Source organism: Hippocampus comes, unplaced genomic scaffold (assembly GCF_001891065.2).
Source record: "Hippocampus comes isolate QL1 unplaced genomic scaffold, H_comes_QL1_v1.1 scaffold29, whole genome shotgun sequence".
NCBI classification, from domain to species: Eukaryota; Metazoa; Chordata; class Actinopteri; order Syngnathiformes; family Syngnathidae; genus Hippocampus; species Hippocampus comes.
In genome coordinates, this window is record NW_017805820.1 from 2,351,038 (window position 1) to 2,373,870 (window position 22,833).

At 42.1% G+C, this 22,833-nt stretch overlaps 1 long non-coding RNA gene across 1 annotated transcript; it reads right to left on the minus strand.

The window, feature by feature from the left end:
* Nucleotides 1–9,170: 9,170 nt before the first annotated feature.
* Nucleotides 9,171–11,745, minus strand: LOC109525396 (uncharacterized). Its single transcript, XR_002170142.1, has 3 exons — nt 10,880–11,745; nt 9,325–9,426; nt 9,171–9,242 (listed from the first exon to the last, which is right to left on the minus strand). It is a non-coding gene; the product is annotated as an uncharacterized LOC109525396 (long non-coding RNA).
* Between the last annotated feature and the right edge of the window lie 11,088 nt (nt 11,746–22,833).

Below are 22,833 nucleotides of genomic sequence, written 5' to 3' on the forward strand. Positions count from 1 at the left end.
AAATTAACAGACTAGCAATGTTTTGTCCTTTTTTGCTCATCAGTGTAAACGACTTCAAAGTCAGCTTCAAATCCACATTACCCTGTTAAGGAATATAGAAAAATGCGTAAAGAAATGGAGTGATGTATGGATATGCTGGAAAATTGTTGTGGGTACACCAAATTCCAACAGTCCTGTCATCAATATGCCGTCCAAATTCGACTTTCTGGTTCCCTTTGTTTCCAGGCTTGCATGTCTAGTGCCAAGCTAAGCTAACCGTTGTAAGGTCATTTGACCACAGAAATGAGAGAATGGCATTGATTTTGTGCGTTAGAGCATATTTCCCCAAACAAAAATAATCTTTGAATACGTAGTGATCCCCCGAATGAACAACCAAGTTATTCTCTGTGTTCCAGGGGTAATAGTCATCAAAAAATAAATAAATCACTAACTTTGTGCTGCTGATTAGTTAGAGAGACACGAGGTCTGACCGCACCACTTTCAGAACACGGAGGTCCATTGTGATTTTCCTCCACTTAATTGTATTATTTCTCATGGACCTTAACAATAAATGGGCAAAAGAAAAACAAATAGCAACTAAATATTTAGCATTCAGCCTTCTTTCTGGCTTGATTTTGTCTTTGCAAGGTCAAGTCTATTTTACTACCCAGCAGAGGTAATAATATAGTATGATGGTTGAATTTGTACATCTTGGTTTTCTCTCGCTTAGAATCCGGCCGCATGTAAAGCCTTTGTATGCTTTGTAAATAACCGCCTTCCACAATGAAGAAGCATCTTTAATTTCACACATTCAACAGACAAGCTGATGGAGTGTCGGCCTTGTAATTACTACCTCTTACTTATTGCTTATCGTGTATCAGGAACAAAGCTATAAACATCTCATGGAAAACAATGCATGAGAATACGATCTCAGAGACGCCGGCTGTCTGAGATTGTTTTGGATGTAATGAGAGACACCTCACACTCAAAGCAGTTCATCACAACCAGCGTAGTGCCTGGAGTGAACTGCTGAGGCTTGGATCACACATTTCGGTCTTTGCTCATGTTGTGTGTGTGCTAATCTGTAAATTATGCGGTGCCACGGGAGCGTGTAAATCAGCAGCTGTTTATTCTAATAATGACTGGGCCGATAGAGTTTGGTGAAGTCATTCAACTCTATTCGAATCTGCAATCAGCAGCAAAGGAAGGACCTTGTTTCACTTTCACTCTTATCTCATTTTGTTGCACTATTTGGTGAATGGGAGCAATTCATTCCCTGTGCCCATCTGTGTTCTCCATCCAAAAAAATAACACAATGGAAAGCTTGTGTTGAGTCATTTGAACGTGACTAAGTTAGTGAAATAATGTCCACATTGATACTTGTCTCAAATGGACACTGGTGCCAGAAATAGTAGAGCTTGTCGAACTGAAAAAAAAAAGTGAAATATGAGTTATTATGATTTCTTAAACATCTGGAAATTAAATAAATTCAAAACACCATTGGAAATCAAAGTGACATCTTGATTATTTGTCAGTAAATGTTAATTGCTTGTGCCGTGCCAGAGCTCACTTCGTGTGTGAATGTGTTTTTATAGAGTATTAACATATGGGGCAGTGGTGCCCTGTCCAGCCTGTTTTAGAGGTTTCTCTCCTCCAATACATCTGATTTAAATGATCAGGGTCATGATCAGGTAATTCATTTTGTTGTTTTCTCTTATGAGAGCAAGTGGAAGCAGGTAAATGTTAACCAGAAAGAGGCCGCAGGATTGAGCCTTGTGGTACTCCTCATGTAATTTTGGTCTTCTCAGATTTAAACCATTCAGGGACAGCGTGGGTTGTAACTGCACATGTTTCATACAGCTGAAATTGATGCTGTCACAACCTGTTTGGATGTGAGCGGGATAATCATGCGTACCAGAAACACATAAGGAGCAATACAGGCAATTATCAAACGGTTAATTGTTGGTTCTATCCAACTGTATCATTCTGATGGTTACAACTCAAATTCAGAGACAGAGCATGAAATGCCATCATCAAAGGTGCTATAAATTCAGACACTGGCCTCAGTTTAGTGAGATTAGCACTTTAGCCTTTCACCAACCTGATGGTCAAAGGTATCAGGCAAATCAAATGTTTGGCTGAGTGGTTCTCTGTTTTCCCCCCTCCCAGTACTTCTAAATGACCTTATTTAATACAACTTTACCCTGAGCGGCGCCATCTTTTGACGGCAGGATGTTTATTCATACTTGGGCATATGAAAACTGAATGTCGACACTTTCTCTAGCTCAGCTATTCACTGTAAATTAGTCCTGGATGTTGGGTGCTGATAAGAGAAACACATTCCTCTGAGTTTGCCCCAAAATAAATGAGGTCTGCTGGTGCATGTCCTACTTTTTTTTTTTTTTTTAAATAGGATGTACTTGAAAAAAGGTCATAAGGCTGATTCAATCATTGTGTGATGCTATATATCATCTAAAGGTATTCTTGTGTATATTTGCAGCAGTTCACATCTCTCCTTTGTTTTTGGATGTCTCTGAGTAAATGTACTCGTCTCTTACTTGTCCTTTGGGAGCAGTATGGTTGAAAGCAATATGGCCGCATGGTCATGTATCCATACTGGAGAGGGACGGGGGTTGTTTTGAATGACTGAAGATTTGTGCTGAAGGGAAGAAAGGTCAGATAATGTGGAGGGATTTAAAGAGTTTCATTGAAAGAGAGCCGAGACGATGAAAGTTGAAATTGTTGCATGACACAAAATAAAGTTTAATTTAACTGAGAGCTAAGAAAATGTTCTTTTTCACTCTTTCAGAATGTAAATCGTCGACGGATGTCGTGCAAACTTAAATTGTGGGAATGATTGTATTTCGCTGTATGATGACTCCGAATGATGACAATTGGAATGAGATAGGGAGGGGGGGAATTCACCATTTGTTGGTTTTGTTGTTTGGACACTGTGGCCTGATTTAAGTACGTACTATGTGTTTTGAAAAAAAAAAACACATTTGTCTTCATTGCGTAGGGCTCAGTGAATGCAAGTTTTAAACTTGCGAGGTTCGGTACATCCAACAAAATGTAGAACCACTGTACTTTGGCATGACAGCTTGCATGTTGGTCCTCCAGAAGCCAAGCAAGACAGCTGTGCAGTCTTGAGTCCATATCTGAGAAGTCGCCTTTAAAGAGGTCAGCCCTGTGAATCTCACACTGGCTACTAAATCAATCGCATGTCATGCCCATGAATAGCAGGCCAATAAGATCAATTAATGCTGAAATCGGGGCCCTTCTACAGCTCTACACCACATCCTGGGAATGGCCCCTAATCTGTGGGAGACATGAGACGACACAGCCACATAGAACCCCTATCAATCTATAGCTGCATAACTTCACCCTGCACTCACGTACACAAACAGCTTAGTGCCTATTTATACATCACATCCTGGCAACGCACATGAGAAAACAAGCCCCCCTGCAGTATCAGCGTATCCACTGTTGTCTGGCCCTCACCGCTCTGTCCCCGTCTGATGTCGGAGAGGGCAGGAACATAAGATAGCTGCTTCAGATAGCTGAAAGATGGCTGCTTTAGATAGCTGGAGATACCAAAACAACTTGATTATGCATTTGGTGGCAGGCAGCAGTTGTCCATATTCCAGATGTTATGTTCCCTGCTGCTATTCCGGTGTGTGTAGTTTTGCTTGGCTGGTGGTGTTATCAATTCATTATCGAAATGAGATAGGGACAATGGAGTCAAATGACAGTATGTTTCTATTCTGTGTTGAATGGTTGGTATTTCACACACACAAAAAAAAAAAAAAAAAATCAAGATTTTTGTTTGTAATGGAATTATGCTGGTGCTAGTTCAACACCCAGGGTGTAAATTTCAACATAAGCAAAGTGTCAATGCACAGTCACACGACCTGGTGTTAAAGTAACATTTACAAAAGTGTGAAATGTTCAACACCCAATAGGATTTGACAGTAAGAAAATGTAGTGTTGACAGTGCAGTAATAATGACACATCTGAGTGTTTAAATTAACACTAATGAGTGATCATGCCAACTCTGTACAATGTGGGGAAAAATAACCCATACCTCATTTCCTTAAATAAAACACATTGCAAGATTTAAAAAAAAAAAAGAGTCAAAACAATTTCCTTTTATTAAATCCATGACAGACAGCTCATATAAAACAGCAGTGGACCATAATGTATGGGGTTTTTTTTCATCCTGAAGTGAAAACTGACGATAATGCCAACAAAAACATCAGGTCAGACACACCAAATTCAACACACCTGATTCAAATGATCAGCTCATCAGCAAGCTGTGTGGAGGCCTGACATGATCATGAACAATTGAATCAGGTGTGTTGGAGTCGGGGTGGGGGGGATCGAAAACAGGCAGGATATGGCTCTCGAGGAACAGGAATTCCCTACCCCTGATAGTGGTAACACTAAACTTTACATCAGGGATGCCCAACCATTCGATCGCAATCGACCGGTAGCCTGCAGACTGGTCCCAAGTCGATCGCGAGGGGTGTAGAGGGAAAAGCATTAAAGTTGTGATCCAAGGTTTCACTGTATTACAAAGCCAAGCGAGTCCTTGGTTGAGTTGGTGCCTCATGTTAATGTGTTAAAAAGTCAAATAAGAAAGAAAATAAATCATCTCTGTAAACGAAAACAGTAAAAGGAGTCAAATAAAATCATTTGGTGAGAGAAAAGAATGACTCTGTTTTAAAGCATTGCCTCAACAAGTTGGTACCGACAATTTTAGCCCCCTTGGTTCAAGGAGGGGGCCCCCCACCAACATGGGGTCATGTTACGACAAGACATCTGTGAAGTTCTGTCTCTCTCTCTCTCTCTCTCTCTCTCTCTCTCTCTCTCTCTCTCTCTCTCTCTCTCTCTCTCATGGTTGCCTGTCTTGTTAGCACAGTTACTTTTTGCTTTATAATTATTCGGGGCACTGTACAGCGTTATCATACCTTTCTACAAACTCAAAATATTAGGAATAGCGCTCAGTATAAAGGAGTACCGTTTTTCACCACAGCAAACGACATCCAATCAACATGATTCAATGAATACCTTTTGGGTTAGCATCAATTAAAACTGAACATTATTGTCGATGTTGAGGCAGCAGATTTGATACAGCTGTTGTATTGGATATCATTACATGAAGTAGTGGTCAGTTTATATTTCCCAGATTTATGAAAACATCCTGCATCAGAGTTTAAAACCATCCATCTGCCAATCAAGACGTACCTAAAGCGCGATAATGCAGCAGCAATATGACCCAAAGCGCACAAGTGATTCTGCAAAACAAAATGGCGACTACGGAACAAAATATGCCGTGTGGAGCAGACAGTCAGAGTCCTGCCCTCAACCCGATTGAGATGCTGCGGCGTGCTAGCAGGACTTGCTGAAGTTCTACCTTACTGCAATACTTCTATGACAGTGTCAATCAAAACTGAGCGTCATCTTTGTAAAGGCAAGATTGTATTGATCTCAAAAGATTGGAAAGGAAACCTGTGTTTCTGAGTCTAATCGGAGTTTTTAAAAAAGGTTTTAAATTTAACGGAAGGTATTTTAAGCTGTTTATTTTAGGGGATATCGAGGAAAGCTAAACACACGAAAGGTTGGATGCGTTCACAGTACTCTAAACTTGCCAAGGTTTCTTCAGATTCTAATCTGTAGAACACAAAGTGATGGGACCTGTCTCATGCTGTCACAGTTGAAACCGTTGAGTGTTGTTGAGCAATTGCAGATCCTCGCCCGGTAAATTGCCTTCCTCCTTTTCTTGATTCCTCTGATATCTCTTGTATTATTAACACTACTGGCCTCCAGCACGGCACCAGGAAGTTATAGCCTGCAGGCGTCTTCAAACCAGCGAGAGAACAGCGATCTTGGGCATACCCCCCACCACCCCACACACACACAATCACACTTAGACTCCGAGCCAAAAACGCCAGTCTTCGACTCTTGTTGAGCTTCAAATCAATTTGTTGCTCCCCTCTCACTTTGCGCCAGCGTTTCATCTAATGATTCTACTTTAATATGGCTAATCTGCATATCCAGTTTCTCAGGGACTCTGCTGGGAAATGGAACATGTGCTTGCCAAGCAGTCATTCTTCTTTTTTTTTTTTTATATGTTGACTCATTTTGCAACACAGCCAAGCGTGTAGATCTTTCCAGGAGGAGTGTGAAGGCCTATCACCGTCATCATAATGATGGCGCAAATATCTCCAACCATTTGCCACATGCCTGAATACAGACTGGCAGCCCAACTTCATCGGAACTCCCCCCCCCCCCCCCCCCCGCCCCTTCCACTCCCTCCAATCCATTTGTCATGTTTTCAAGTGTTTTACAATTTCGATGATATACTGTCAGCTGTAGAGAAGTGGAGATAGGGAGCGTGTGAGTGAATGGCGCAGAGAGTGACACATGTTACGCAGGGTTGAGTGAAGGAGAACACATGCTGTCCTTCGAGAGATCTTACAAAGAAGTGCATGTGAAGCAAAAGCTGGCAAGGTCCATGCACACAATGAGAGGAGATATTTTCAGGGTGAGAGTAGTTAGAGGACAAGTGGAGATATATCAACTATCTTTGACCCTCCGTTGCCCTCTAACAAACACTCCCCACCCCGATCTGCCCACCCTGTAAGCACCCACGCTGTAAGTCCGATAAGTCCTATTTATAAGCTGTGGATGGATGAGCAAATCAGGTGGAGAGAGTCCCAATTGGAAGGGTGAACGCATGTGTTAATGTGTGTTTACGTCTATCTTTGTGGAGACCCTTTCGATTTGTCAGCCCCACAAAAAAAAAAAACGTCATGCCATTGTGAAGGTGTCCCAACAACGCAACAGATGGCGCTATAATCGCCAATGCTAATTTTATCCACTCAATTTAAACTGATCAAGCTGATGTCGATTTCCCGCGTTTCCCTGAACAATAGACAAAAGATACATATTAGTTGAACGCATTTTAATCAGGTGCAACCAAAAATCATGTTTTCATTATGCAGTGAAAACAACCAAGCCACTCAATGGCTGCTCTCTCATGGCAGAGGGGCTGTGGTGATGTTTGTACTCGTGCATGCGCCCCCAAGAACGTGCCCCAAGAATGACTAAGCTTCTGTGTAAATGTTTTTTCTACCACATGCTCACCTTGCGAACGACACACTTCAACTTCCTATGCCATACAATATATTGGAGGGATTGTGATGGATTAACATAAAGGATGCGACTCCTAAAACTGGAATAGAAAAAATGAATTGTATGACTTTGTGTTTGTGTACAACTTTCTGGCTACAGATTTTGGATAACACACACATTATTAGGTTAATTGTCAATAGGTTTGAATGTGAGTGTTGAAGGGACACTTGAGTGGGCTGAACCTTGGCACTTATATAATAGGTCGATATGTAAAAAATGATCTCAGCAATTAAATTCACCACCTTGAAAAAGTTGAGTGATTTAAAGTAGCTAATATATTGAAATAAGATAACGACTTACGAACAATTACAGTTTCCGAAAAGAATCTCCGCTGCTCATTTCCTCATTTTCCTACAAATCAGCCATTGAGAGGCTTATCCTTGTGATATTTTCGGAGGTCGAAGTGGGCATAAGTAGAGATGTTCACAAACATTTTGATGCGGAATAATGGTCATATTTGTAAATTATTAGTGATGTACAGTATGGACAATAATTTGGTTGACCAAATTCACAAACACGTTAAATTAAACTTGCCCCGCCACAAAAATGGAGATGCGCCTGTTTTCACGCCGAGCGCAGTCTTCTTTTTGTGGCCAAATTGTCAGGTGCATCGGGGGTGCGGCAACTCTGTGCGCTGTTACGCCCAATGATGTGAATCGTGGTCCCAAACACGGTAGACTAGACTTGCCCCGGCATGAAAATGAAGATGCGCCCATTTTTATGATGAACGCACGAGCATCTGCCAAAAGTAGGGCCTGAGGTGTAAAATGACAAAAAGCTAAACGCGCATTGAAACACGTTCTGGTCCCCTGTTGCTCGCAGGAAGAAAACAGTAGTAAAGGTGTTACACTAAAGCTAAGCCAACACTAGACAGTTGATAGGTTCATCTATCATGAGACAAGATTCTCATTCATTCCAAGTACACTCTTTCATGCTTTTCTCTCTTTATTATTGTAAGTGAACAAGGGAGCCCTTGGTAATTTATCCAGTGTCTCGTTTCTGAATAAAAAAAGACTGCAAACTAAGCAAAAAGAGCATGAAGGTCATTGTGGTTTGAAACGTTCAAAACCTCAGGCCTCACGAAGAGGCCTGAATGCGCAACCAAGGCCAACGGGTCATGATGAGGCCTGTTTCAGTCCTGGCTCCCTTTTGACACTGCAAAAACACAGATCCATCAGAGAGCCCATTTACAAATGCCTGCATTCCTACACATTGTTCCTCTTTCAGAAATTTCCTGGCTTACACTTGCAGAATATTTTTGCTGTCGTGACTTTGAAATGCTACTCCAATACTTTTAGAATTTTTTTTTATTTTTTATGCAATGTTAAAAAAATGTTCAGACTGGTGGGCTTGTAGGGGGCCTGATTTCCTAAGCTCCCAAATAGGGTGCGCTAAGTTCACAAATATATTTCTATCTATCTATCGATAAATAGATATCCATAAATAGCCATTTCTTGCTTGTTAAAAAAATACTCGGCACGGCATTTGTTTTTAATGTCACCTGCGTGACTCGTCTCCTTCCCAACTGTAAATCCGTCCTTGTCCTGGAAATGTTCACACACAATCGTAACACAATCATGATAAATTAATTGAGAGTAAAACTATAATTATAGTATTATGCACAGACGTAAAGTTAAACAAGCCATCTTCTCTTTGCTCATCTTTGTTGATCTGCTTTGGGGTGCAAAATTTCTGTACACACAATTGTAACACAATCATGACAAATTAATTGAGAGTAAAACTATAATTATAGTATTAAATTGGTGAAAACTTTATGAATCCTTTTTAGTGAGACAATTGGGGGCTTCTGGTAACCTCAGGCAGTTCCCTGTGTTTGCCTGATTTGAGGTCATGCTTGAAGTCTGAAGTTGTACAGGACTTTCAAATTTCCCCAAACTCCTAATCAAAGTTTAAGACCTCAGCGGTTTCTAAATTGTGCCATTCGAATATTATTGCTGTTTTTCTGGTTGTGTTTTGAATGAAACTTAGGACTCACACTCAACTTTATGTTAAAAGACTTCTTTGTCTTGGTCCTAAAGGCTGTACCCAGAAGTCTGTGTGTTTTCCTAAAAAAATTACAAAAATCATAAAAAGCCCAGGTTCATAAATGAGTGTCCCTCAAAGCCTCTTTCTTTTTCTCTCTCTTACTCTGCTTTCACCTCTCGTCCCGCCAGCCTCACAGTCGCCAACCTTTTCCTGCCCGGGCCAGCAGCAATGGGGGCTTTCTCTTGTTTCCTGGTGCTGGTAGTGCTGGATAAACACACAAGCTGCCTCTCATATAAAGGCTCAATTCTTCTCCATCATGTTTAAATATGGATACAAAGAGAAACTTGTATGATAATTTCTGGCATGTGGTAGCAGGGGTTGCCTTTTGAGGGGGGAGGAGTGTGTGTATAAGGGGTTGGGGGCACTGGACAGACAGACACGGGCCTTGTTCTGATTCTTTTCTGAGATTTCAAGGTTTTCTTTTTGAAAACAGCGGGCCAATTTCATTTGACAAAGTGACTGCCCCGAAAATGTGAGATGTGACAAATGATTGGCTGCCTTAAGTTGCACGCTGGCATTTGAAGCCATGGCAGCATAAAGCACCGCTGTCATGGAACTCGGTGGCACGTGGAAACACACAGAGCAGCCGGGGGATTTGAACCAAAATACTTCCTTGAAGGAGATGGCTTCTCTGCAACGGAGGGCATGCCGTTCGACTTTGATTTAAAGAGGCAGTCATGGAAAAGGAGACGGAATCTGGCTCCTGGCTTGGAACATGCCAGAGGTGTCACAGATAGCCTGGATGATACGGATGGCCCGCAGATATCCGGGAGATCACTTTACTGTCCTGTTGCCATCAGGCAATACAAGTGCACACAGGACATGATGTCACGTTCCTTGGAGGCTTCAAAGGCCTCAACAGGCTCCAGTAACAAAGAGAGTTGCCGCTGTGTTTTAAAAATACAATGTAGTTCCAGATATATTCAAATTATGATGTTCTAGGGAGGAGCTGGATTAACAACAATGTATTAATTAGAACTAGGTTCTTTTAATTGACAGTTGACCTTGAGGAGCAGCAAGCGTAGTAGAGTAGTGATTAGCATCACTGTCAAGAAGTTCAGTCCAGTGAGTGTAAAGCGACCTAGGCAAGTTGCAACATTACCAATGGATAGATTTAATACATCCATCCATCCACTGCATCGTAATTTCACATTGGTCAAACGGACTGTACGTCAATAAAAGTTATGGAGACGATCCACAGTTATCAGCGCGAGGAGACCCTGCTTTGATTGCTGCTTCATTCACGTTTACGTTTGGATCAGACAGGCAGTGCGACACTAAAGTAGGTGATGTTAGTTTCTGTTCCCAGGTGAGGTGAAAAAGATGCACGGATGTCAACTTTACGTGCTCGTGCAAACTTTCTGCGCATTGTAGTCAAACCAAAGGCTTCACTCCTGGTTCTATCAGGCCAACAATAAATTTCAATTCACAAGGGGCAATATAAAACCTAATACATCAGGCTGCTCCTTTTTTGCCTAAGGGAGAGCTGTGATGACTGGCGGCTCACAGCAAAAGCAATAAAGCGGCTCATTCTTCGGTCTGACAGCGCATGGAGCGCACATTCACTGAGCGCCAGCAGACACAGCCTGCTTCACTTTTCTCGGGTGAAGACGTATAAAAATGATGTTTCTTTTGTACTTTACACAGCTTACCTTACCTTCAAGGATGTGGAAAAACACCACATTACATTGAAAGCCGGACTCTGTTTTCTACTCTGACTCGCTGCGGTGGAAATGCATTCAGTGTAGTAGGAGTGCAGCGTTCATCCTTTTTCCTGCAATCCACAAAAGAGTTTTGTAGGAGAGCAGAAGTCCAACCCGACAAAGACATTGATTGCTGATTTGAAGCACCTGCGCACCCAGGTGAGCAGAGTGGCTAAAAAGGTGGGCGTGACTGACAGAGCGCCACAGTGGAGAAGTGAATAGAAAAACATGAAGCACATACAGGTAAAGGCTTCTTTGTACTGCTGTGTGACATCACGCAATTGACATATTGTGTTTAGTAGTACAGTACCTCTGTGTTCTCTCGAAAAAACGTAGCGGCGTCCGTGCGGGCAGCGACCATGCGAGTATAAAGAAGCCTTAAAACAATGGAGCTGAATTGTCACCACGTTAGGATCATTGAAGTCTGCCCAACGTCAGCTGGGAAATGCTTCTGCTCAGCCGTAACCTGAAAGACGAGTGATGAGATGGATGAATAGAAGAACTTTTGAACTTTAAGAAAAGTTTGTGTCAAATGTAACAATCTTGAACGGCAGGGAATCTTCCTGAATGATTTTGTATTGTTGACTGGCCTCAAGAGTGGACACAGAATTACCGTCAGCAGAGAGCAGGCCTTCACTAAGGTCTGAAAACTTGTGTGATGTATCTGGGCATGTATGAATCTGGATTTTGACAATAGATGAAGAGAAAAATTGAATGGTTTCTTTTTACTTGCCAGATTTCGAATGTGAATGGGATTGACCGGTGACCAGTCCTGGGGTGTAGTCTGCCATTTGCCTGAAGTCAGCTTGGAAAGGCAACCGCTGCCCGTGACCCTGAACAGGATAAGTGGGTTGAAAAAAAAAAGACGTCTGGTAATGATTAGAATATGATGGTAATGAAGATTGCCAAACTAAGTTTTGTATTATAAGATGACAGAATGGAATAATTGAAGAACAGGAAATGAAGAATTACTTTGCTACCATGTTGTCATTCAAATGCATCTGTACGTTGCATTTGGCGGAGGATCAGATAAGAAAACTGGTGAATGGCGTCGACGGACGGGCGCTGCCATTTTTGATTGGCAGTGAGTGAATGAGACTTACTCTCTGTGGTGACCTTGCATCACTCTTTTCGTGCTTGTGAAACAAATACACTCTTGTGAACACCCGCAGAGCCTTGCAAAACAAACTAACAAACTGAACATGCGCTGACATGGTGTCGCTACACTAAATATCGAGCTGGGGGTAAAGTTCAACAACACAGTCATGCCTTTTGCTCTTCGGTGTGCGTGCGTGCGTGCGTGTGTGTGTGCGTGTGTGCATGCGTCTTCAGCTTGCATCTAAGGTGAGATTAGAAGTTTGTAGGGTTTGTTGAAGTGAGATAGAGAGCCCCTATGCCAAACTGCACCAGAAAGCTGACAAGAGACATAATAAAGATGTAAAACTCTGATGCGGAAGCTTCCGGCCTGTAATTGTGACCGCTAACAATCCCCTCAGTACTACAGGCATGATGGAACAACCTTGAAGGAATTCGACATGTGGTCGGTTTATATATATATTTTTTGTGCTGTGATGCTGTCAACATTGTTTGAAAAAGTTCAAGTCTACAATTGCCCACCAACACGTTTTTCTAAAACAAACAAAAAAAAAAAAAGACACTAACCCAGTACTGCCTGCTCCAAGTTTTGCGGCACAAAGTGTGTGTCATGTCACACCAATGAAGACTTGAAGTAATTATATTTTTCAATGCATTATTTGTTAGTAATACTAATTCTTTTTGGCCAGTTTTGTCATCTTACATCTGTGGCCTTCACACATCACTGCGGCAGCGTTTGGTTGCATGCTTTACTTTCCAATAAAGGTTAGTGATGACAGGCCATTGATGTGAGACTTTTTGCACGATTACAAAACTGAACTACTGGTCGTCATCGTGTCCTTCGTTCCATGAAATACACGCTAATGCTCAGTAGTGCACATGGCACTTTGATGTATTTGCCTGGTAGGCTTTTAAATGTGATTATTTTTAATGGGCTTACGTGCAAGCCGAAACAAGTAGACTTCAATGGAACATTTTAATATAACATCATGGCCTTTATAAACTGAGTTTAGCCTATCAGGGCACATAGAACATAGTGAAAAAAAATGTTTCACTTGACTTCAGCTTCGGTGCATTTTATTCTCCTTGCGTTGCGTTTGCTTTTACACTGTTAAAAAGCATTACGATTTTATTTTTCAAAATCTACTTAAGTACTTTTAAATTCCTCTATCGATATTTCCACCTGAGTAATGACCGTCAATACCTTTGAAGCCTCCGGAATGCAATCATGTTTGTGGAGGCCATGCATGTTACTGGCCTACGTTTCAAGTTGTCTTGAGGAAAGCCATTGAAATGAGGTCTGTGATTTACGCAAATATATCCATTTAGCACCCGTTAATAGCAAACAGATGTATTTGTTGTTTCTGAGCTTCTTTCATTTCTTCTGTCCTACAAGCCAGTGTGTATATTCAGGTGAGGATCCAGTTGAAGCCTTAGGCAGATAGGACCCCTGGTGTCCCTCACTTTTTGGAAAGTTGGAAGAATGTAATGTTCCAGAGCCTCAAAGTCGTAAGCCACGCTTCATTAATAGGAACAGGAACACTTGACACTTGAGTTTCACGTAGTCAGTCATACTGAGGTCAGATCCCAAACCGCTACGGCGCTGTTCGATACTTTCTGCAGCCAGGTGTCTCATCCCCAAATGTGCTGTGACATTAGTGGACAGTGGGTCACTTCGGCTGTCTGTACAGCCAGCTGAAAAATACATTTTCGTCAGCTCCAATGATGTCCGTAGGGCACGTTTCACGCTGGATTGGACGTTGTCAGTCCATACGTTGTTACTATGAAGGGGAGCGCAGCAGGAGCTGACAGGTAAACCGTTTGTGCTCCAGCTCCTCTCCGGCGCCAATTCAAACCAAGTCACTGCGCTGCAGCCTCGCAGGTGCCAAAGGAAACAAGAAGACGGTTAGTGGAGGGAGAATTTCAATTGATGAAACCTGGATCTCTAAATCTGATACATTTTTTTTTCATCAGCATATTTTCAAATTCTTTGTAAAAGTAACTGTGTCTGTGTTTCATGTCAGAACTTACTTGACCCCACTAAATATGAGCTTCTGTAGGAACAAGTACACGTAATTATTACACTTCCGCTGCAGTACCTGGAGAATAGCCAAACATTTGAACTCGGACCTTCAGAACTGTGAGGCAGTCATGCTAACCAATAGTTCACCAAGCTGCTTTTCACAACTCACTACAGTGATCCTAATCTTCACTTTGGAGTTTGTATCGCTGAGAACTGCTGATAAACGGTACAGGTCATTTGGTGCCGGGCTGCACAGAAAGAATAAATAGCTTACATTCCTTCCGTTTTATTCATTTCGGAATCTGAAAGATATTTTATTTTGAAAAATTACCGGATTCTCTGTTATATCAGTCTACAGTATGTCACTCTTGGCTCAGGTGAATGCGTGCTTCTCGGTCACGTGATAAGTTACCGCTAAAATGAAACCCAGGAGCTAGCAAAATGAAAAAAAACAAACGTCTTTGAAAGGTTTTATTTTCAAGAAAGAGAAGGCTACATTTAATAGACTCTACTCTGCATAATAAGCGGTGATGGTGAGTCGTTTTTTGTCATGCACTTTTTATTTGCGGCGTATCTTATTTTGAAGGCACGTTTAAACGTTGACCATAGCAACCAGAGAACGTTGTGGCCAGATCAGACGTTCCTCGTGTCATGATTCGTGTTTATTTTTATGTTTCAAAAATACCACACTTTTCATGCAGGTCATATTATATTATACTGTTGTATCTAGTCCCTGAAAATTGTTTGACATGAAACCGGTCCGTGGGGCATAAAAGGTTGGGGACCTCGGATCTAAAGCAATATGATTTTGTCGTGAGCCACGCACGCGCCTTTGGTGTAACAAATTCTCACAAAAATCAGCTTGCTTGGGTTTCGTAATAATGCTCGCATAGAATATCTCCATTCAGTTCATTGTACGCGACCACCTCCCAGAAAACGAACTAAAGTTCTTTGTAAGATCTCAGGAAACATTTAATGGACTTTTTCTTGGCAAGTGTGGCTTTCAGTGGTGAAAATTGGAGCTTTAATTTGGTGGTTCTTCTCTAAACAATACCTGTGCCTTTTTGGGCACTGGCAAAGGTATAAATAGTTCCAATTGATTTCAGAAATTAGCGGTAGTGTAGACTTGGAGTGGAAAAATCAGAGTCGTGCTCAATCCCATATTATCACAATGCAGTCATCTCACCCAATGAGCAAATAAAATCTGTTTTCCATGCCACCGTTTTCTATATCATCCTGTCGAGGGTCGCACGCAGCTGGAACCTATTCCACCAAAAGGTGGTCTACACCCTGGACTGGTCACTTGCCAATCACAGGGCACAGACAACCATTCACACTCTGCTGCCCGCATGGTAATCAAGGGAGCAAGCAAAATAATTTAAGGTATTAAATAGGTAAAAGGCCATCTTGTCCGATCAGTATGAATGTCTATAATGCCCACAATCAATTTGATGATAGCATTGTTGTCACAAGGATGAAATTTTTATTTGACCGAAGATTTTTGACCCTTTAAGCCTTAAAGGTCGATACCAAAATTTCAAATTTGCTGATGTAATAAACAATGGAGATATTGTGAACCATTATTCTTGACTTCTACATATGGTTTCAGAGTCATCAGCCCTCCAAGGGAAACAGCAACTACAACGTGGCCCGTGACAAAAATGAGTTTGACACTCCTGCTTTCAGGTCTCCATTTTTTCTTGCTCATACTTGGCAAAATCCAAGTAAGTCAAACAAGCCTGACTTGATTCATGAGGCAACAGAATAAAGCTGAATTGAGTCATAGTTGCTCATGACGTCACTGGCTCCCCAAGAAATGGAACGCTGCCCGCTTCTCCGCTCCGGCACTTCTGGCATGTGCTGTGAGGGCAACATAAAAAAAAAAAAAAAAAAGTCTGTTTGTGCCAAACAAGGTGACTGCTCTAAATCTTGATGCAGAGTAAATCTTATGAGCTAAACCTTCTTTGATGAGACCCCTGCAGCACATTGTTGTCAAGTGCCGCCACAAAACTCATTCATAAAGGGATTATCTGGATGATCTGTGATAATATGCTCAACTGTTTTCCACATGTTGCTGTCATGGCCGCAAGGGTACCAGAGGGAGCAGCAAAGGCAAGAAAGCAAGAGCAAGCGAGTGAGCCAAGATGGACACAGATAGAGACACAAAGGAAGCGAGAAGTACAAAAAGCAGTGGCAGAAGTGACACACTGAAAGATGGTGGAGAGCTGGGATGAGGCAAGGAGGGAAACAAAGAACATATTGTCAGTACCGGGTGCTAATTGTCTCCTCTTAGACTGCCAGAGACAACAGGTGAGAGCAGTTTGGTTCCCTGCAGGCCCATGAAGTACTGTGTGTGTGTGTCTGTGTGTGTGTGTGTATTGTGCGCCCATGTGCCAGCATGGCCAGGGAACCATATGAGGAGTCTGCCAATGCCAACTCAAACGGCAAATGAGGAGTGAGGCACGCTCCATCACAGAGTTCATGTCAAAGATGCCAAAGTCCGGTCTTGAGTGTGTGTGCGTGTGTGTGTGTGTGTAGGAGATAATATTTACAGATCTTCAGAGAAATGTTCCATCTTCTCACACCAAGCAGCGGTAATGGTGAATGCACTGAAAGCAAGAATGCACGGGTCAATGCACCGAATGGAAATACACTTTGATGTTAACAAGAGTGTGTGTGCTTATTATGTGTTAACAATCTGATAAAGCATGTGACCCGCAGCAGCTGCGTGCAGAACTCTCACCTATTGGAGTGACCGCAGGGGCCGGAGAGAGATAACGGTCGAAACATGCCAAGAGCAAGTTAAAAAAAAGGTACCGTGGGTTTCAATCTATTCAGCGAGTTGATGTTCTCATTTCCAAAGAAATGTTTCCCATCGGTAATAATAAAGTGAATTCATTTGTTCCGAGCTCAAACTGTTGCGCTCAGTAGTAGTATGAACTGCATGGCAACGTCTGAAGCAACAGGTTCACATTGCTCCATGTTGCACACGCGCACCCCTAACGCAAATCCTCATAAAAGATGGAAAAGAAGTGAATTATATCAAATATCGGAAATGTAAGTAAAACTACTCACACTTTGAAGGTGCCTGCAAGAAAGATAATATTGTCACCATGGAGCATTTGTCGGTATTGCAGCAATTCATGATTATTTTACTCTATACTCTGCTTCTTATTTACTTTCAAATTTAGCTTGTAGCCAACGCATGGGGGTGGACGTCATGCATGTTTTGAGCATGAGGTCTCTGATCCATCGGTGAAAGGAGACTTTGATTCTCTCCTCTTTCATCACTTCTTCAAACAAGGCACAGGAGAGCGCCTATATTTTAATGTAACTATTTTTTTAACCCTTTAATGCCTGACCCATCAAGGAATAGCCAGAAAAATCTCATTTTTGGGAACTGAGATGTTCATTAACCCTAATAACAAAATCCACAAAAATATTTTTGTCATATTATTTTGTTTTAGATATTTGTTGTATCACATTTATAAGCATTATGCAGATTACATCAAAAACTGAAAATTTGGGGAAAATCATATTTTAAACCTGCAGTATCAAATTTGATACAGATGATTTAATGTACTATAAAGAATGAGTTACATAATGAAACTGCATGTATCAAATATGATACGAATGGCATTATAGGGTTTTAACAGAAAGAATTAAATTATGCATGTTAATATTCTTGTGCTGTAGGTACTTAAGGTACTATATTGGTTTTATTTGGAGGAAAAAAATGTGTTTTGAAATTATTTACAACTTGACATGGTATATGTTTACTAATGTAATAAATGAAATATTATATTTTAGAGCTGTAATGGCAGTACCCCAAACCGTAACATTTTTTACTCCAGGTTATCACACCATCAAAATGGGATACTGGCCAATGTCTAATCAAGACCACGAAGGCATGAACACAGACTGCGGACCATAAATGCTGATGCTGAAAACGACAAAGCTATGCGCTGTGTATCACTGCTGACACCGACCGGAATAATTTTTTTTCTTCTTTCATCCAGATGAACTAACAGCGCAACTTGAATTGGAACAGTTGACACTGACGCATGCATCCAACGTGTTTTCCATTAAGTTGATAGTGAAGGCATGAAGTGCTTCATTAAATGAGAATCAATGTCTTTGCCACAATCATTTGTGCACATTCATGCTCCTCTCCATGCTTCCCATCGGACAAGAAAAAAAAAAAAAGATGTGTTTTTGCTATGCCAGTTTTTTTAGGGGGCCTGAGAAATGTTTTGTGGTGTTGGAGTGCGGAAATTGAAAAGTGTGATTCAATGCATATTTTTGTGCCGTGGTATCCCCCAGCCATCGGTTATGATCGTGTTTGTAAGTGCTCGCTGAATGCAGTTACTTTTCTAAACATAGGGCAGGTGACCCAACAGATGATCATCAGTCGGAAGATCACAGGAGCAGACAAATTTAGCAAGATTAACTGCCTCTTTTTTCAACGTGGGACTGTAACCGAACACCCCCCGCACGGCCATAAATAACCTCCAGAGCAAGTGTGTTACAACTACAGTGAATTGCATACTTGCAAACAGATACTTTATGAGCATCCAAGAACATTTCTATTCCGCGTTTGTGCTTCTATGATGGTTCCCCATAAATTAGAAGTGGAAAATGTGACGGTGTTAAAGGTTTGAAAAAAAAAACAAAAAAAAAAACGTCAACACCATAGCAGAACAAATGATGGTGCAGTCACACAAGGCAATGCTGAGGAACATCTGGGCACTGTGCGTGTGTGTCAGTGTGTATTTATCCTGGCATTCAAGTGAGCGGGAACTCATGGGCCTCATCCTCATGATGGTCACAAGATAGAGCTCAGCGCTTTAATCCTGCGTATTTATTTTTAGATATCTATTTATTTCGTCACACCAGACCAAAACAACGCGTAAAGGTTACAGAGCTTTTCGATTTGCAATGTGCTCCTCGTGAAAACATTCTCCCGGTATGTGCGGTGGACCTAAAACTTGAGCAATGTTAGATTTGAAATGCTGAGAGAGACTTGAGGCTGTTTGGACTCCCTGAATTAGCTTGTTTGTCAAAATATGAATAAGTACGTACCCCCTGAGGACAATCCATCAAGCAAACACTCTGGTATGCCAACATCAGCACTCACTTATTTTGTCTCTCGCTCATAAACACACGATATATCGGCTTTATGGGTTAAAATAGATTTTGTTGGGACCTGATACAGCTACACAACAAAGCTATGAAAACCGATATTGTTAGCGTAAACTGTATGTCTGCATTGGGCAGCGGAAGTTGATCTGTCAGGATTTGGATTTCGGAATGGGAGGGTTCCAAGTCCCGCTTCACATCATAAAAATTGCAACTAGTTGGACAGATGCTAGCCTGCTTCTTGACAACTGTCAATGTGCCCTTGAGTAAGCCACCAACCCCACCCATCCCCCAACTCACGAGGTACGGCACTCTTTGCGTGGCTCTTCGCTCTGACGTCTCTCCTGTCATGCTTTTCCCCTGGAGGGGTGACAAGAAGTATCGTAAATAAATAATATATAGTAAAAGACATCTCTGGTACTCCACTGTGGTAGACCTTAACGGTTTGATCCAATAGGACAGCGTATCTCGAGTAAAACATTGCACTTACAATGAGAAAAGTGTTGATTTTTATTGATAAGTGTCAGTAATCTAGTCATTTGAAAATCGTTCCACTGTGGATGTGATTGACTTTGTATCATATTGGAAGTGCTCGGACTCTCACATACTCCCTCAAACACAAGGCCCGGGGGCCAGATCTGGCCCGCCACATCATTTTATGTGGTCCGCGAAAGCAAATCAAAGATGGCAACTTTCATGGTTCTTCCTAAAATCGCAATCAAAATTTCAAATTCTCATTGGGAAATAAATGAGTGATACTGTAAGCATTTTCTTGTTACCAAACCCCTCATTACAGTCACTTAAATAATAGGTGAATAAACATTTTTTTTTCTTGACTCTTGAGTCTCCAGTTCACCCGCGACCCGACTGAGAACGAGTGCGATCGGAAAACGGATGGACAGAAGTGAATAAAATGTCATATTGACAGATTGGAAGCGGCCGGGAGAGCAGAGTACTTTGAGTAACCCCAAGCTGTCAGTCACAATGCGTCACCAACGAAGAATGCGATAAGTACCAGCTAATTAAATCAAAGTTGATACAGTCCAAGGAACCAACACCAGCCTGCAGCTTATATTTCTGTTTTTGCCTTACTGTCATCCAGTGAATCAAACGCTTTTAGAGCCCTTCTCCACCGAGACTCACACACACACACACACACACACACACGCACACACACACACGCTTCTACTGTAATCAAAGTACATGAAATTGTTGCGGCACATTTCTTTTTTTTTTCAAAAGGAAGAGATGTTGTAAAGTGCTTCCCCGCTGCATTAGCCCGTATCCCGACACCCTTCTCCCCGTGTTTGAAGTCCTGATCTCCAATCAGCCTCCAGCGGAGGGTGGGGGGGGGAAGGAACATCAGGCAGCTTGCAACGACTCAAGCTGACTCAGGTTTCTGGATACTGCGACTTCTTGAACTTCTGGCCGTTTCCTTGGGGTTTTTCTATTTGTAGGGGAGAATTTTATTTCGGGTGACAGGTGAGCAGAAAGCAGAGTCGAGATGTGAGGGAAAGGGTAACATTTGAAAGACTTCAAATTGAATGATTTGGGAGTAATATTTACTTTGTATTGTTATTATATATACCTATTTTTTTTATCATATCAATTTCATTCAGAGGGGAAGAAAAGGATATTTTCCTAAGTCAACAGTGAAAAGAATTTGCACATTCCTAGTTCGAAAAGCACATTGTCTCCACAGTTATTTTGTGAGTAACAAGAGGTGTTACTTTACACCACAAGCAGAATTCTCCTTGAATAATCTCGCTGTAAATGACATAGACAGATTTCTGCAGTAAAGCAGTTGAGCTTGGTGAAGAGATGAGCTATGGCTGTTGGACTGTTTACAAGCCGTGTCCTCGTTTGGCCAGAAGCTGATGTTACTCTGAGTAAGTGTTACGGCAAGTCTCCCGGAAATGACAGTAAGTCTGCGAAATAGGCCCAAAGTGATAGAAGTGCGTGTGTGTGTGTGTGTGTGTGTGTGTGTGTGTGTGTGTGTGTGTGTGTGTGGGTGTGTGAGAGAGAGAGAGCGAGAGAGAGAAAACTGTGACTGTGTCCACTTTCAAGCAGTGCACGTCTGGGTACGAGTCCACCATGGAAGGAATCAGACACACACACACACACACACACACACACACACACACACACACACACACACACACACACACATCCTGTTGGGGTGCACAGCAGGAATTCACTTATTTGTGGAAACGTGAGGAATTCAAGCAATGAAGCAAAGCAAATTGAACGTTAACCAAAAAATAAACACTTCCTGAGCAGAGGTGGGAGTGACCCTGCTACCACAACAATGGTCATATGATTTCCTTCCAAGTCTTAATTTGAGTCTTCATTCTTGTAAGTTGACCTTGACCTCCGCTGGCTCGCTGCCCTACTGTCTCCAGTGTTATTAAAATAGCAACATTCCCCTCAACGGCACCCGACCTTAACGTCCCTCCTGCGTGACTGGCTCTCACTTTCCCTGCCCAGTCCTCTCTGTCTTGACCGATAGATGTTTTCGCACCTCCTCTGGCCTCACCTGCTTTCAGACGCATGGCAGGCCGCCTTTCATGTTCACCTTTATAAGCATGCATAAGCTACACTGCTAGTCGTTATTTTATCAGTTTGATGATGAATGTGACTCACTGCCGCAGCACATCAGTGTGCCATGAATCGTTATATCATCAGGTGCAGCATGGGATAGAATAATGAACATATTGATTATATATATATATATATATATATATATATATATATATATATACACATATAAACATTTGCCATGCCCCCTTATACATCTATCCCTCAGCAGAAAATGTCAGCGCTTCTCTGTTGAACAGTCGCGTGTGGAATGCATTCACGGTTGTCTGGCGCCATCTGGTGGTTAAACTTGTTTTCCTACACACCACATCTGAACGCTGTTCACTGCGAAACTACAGTAACGACAACGTCACGATGAGACTGACGCAGGGCGGTCTTCCTGTGTGGAGTTTGCATGTTCTCCCCGTGCCTGCGTGGGTTTTCTCCGGGTACTCCGGTTTCCTTCCACATTGCAAAAACATGCGCGGTAGGTTCATTGAACACGCTTGTCCTTAGGTGTGACTGAGTGTAAATGGTTGTCTGTCTATGTGTGCCCTGAGACTGGCTGCCTGGCAACCGGTTCAGGGTGTCCCCCGCCTACTGCCCAAAGGCAGCTGGGATAGGCTCCAGACCTTCGTGAGGATAAGCGGTTCAGAAAATGGGAGGATAGATGGATAAATGAGTATGAAAGATTGTTTACATAAATGTGCTCCATGATTGCCTGGCGATCACTTCAGGGGGGGGGGACATGTTGATTGTAAAGGATCCTCGGTTTATGGTGGTACTGACATAACAGTATTTCGAGCTTGCGAACGGTGTGTGCAATTAATTAAACTTGTCATGCTGCTACACAAGAAGGCACACTCAGTTCCCTTCTTACTGTTTCTCATTGTTTCATATTTAAGGCCTAGAAGTGGTTTTCATCCAAATATTATTCCCAATTCTAACTGAACTCAATAGTAAAAGTTGTTAATAGACTACAGCAGGGGTCCCCAACCGCCGGTCCGCGGACCGGTACCGGTCCGCAGGGCATTTGGTACCGGGCCGCACAGAAAGAACTTGCCTTATTTCTGT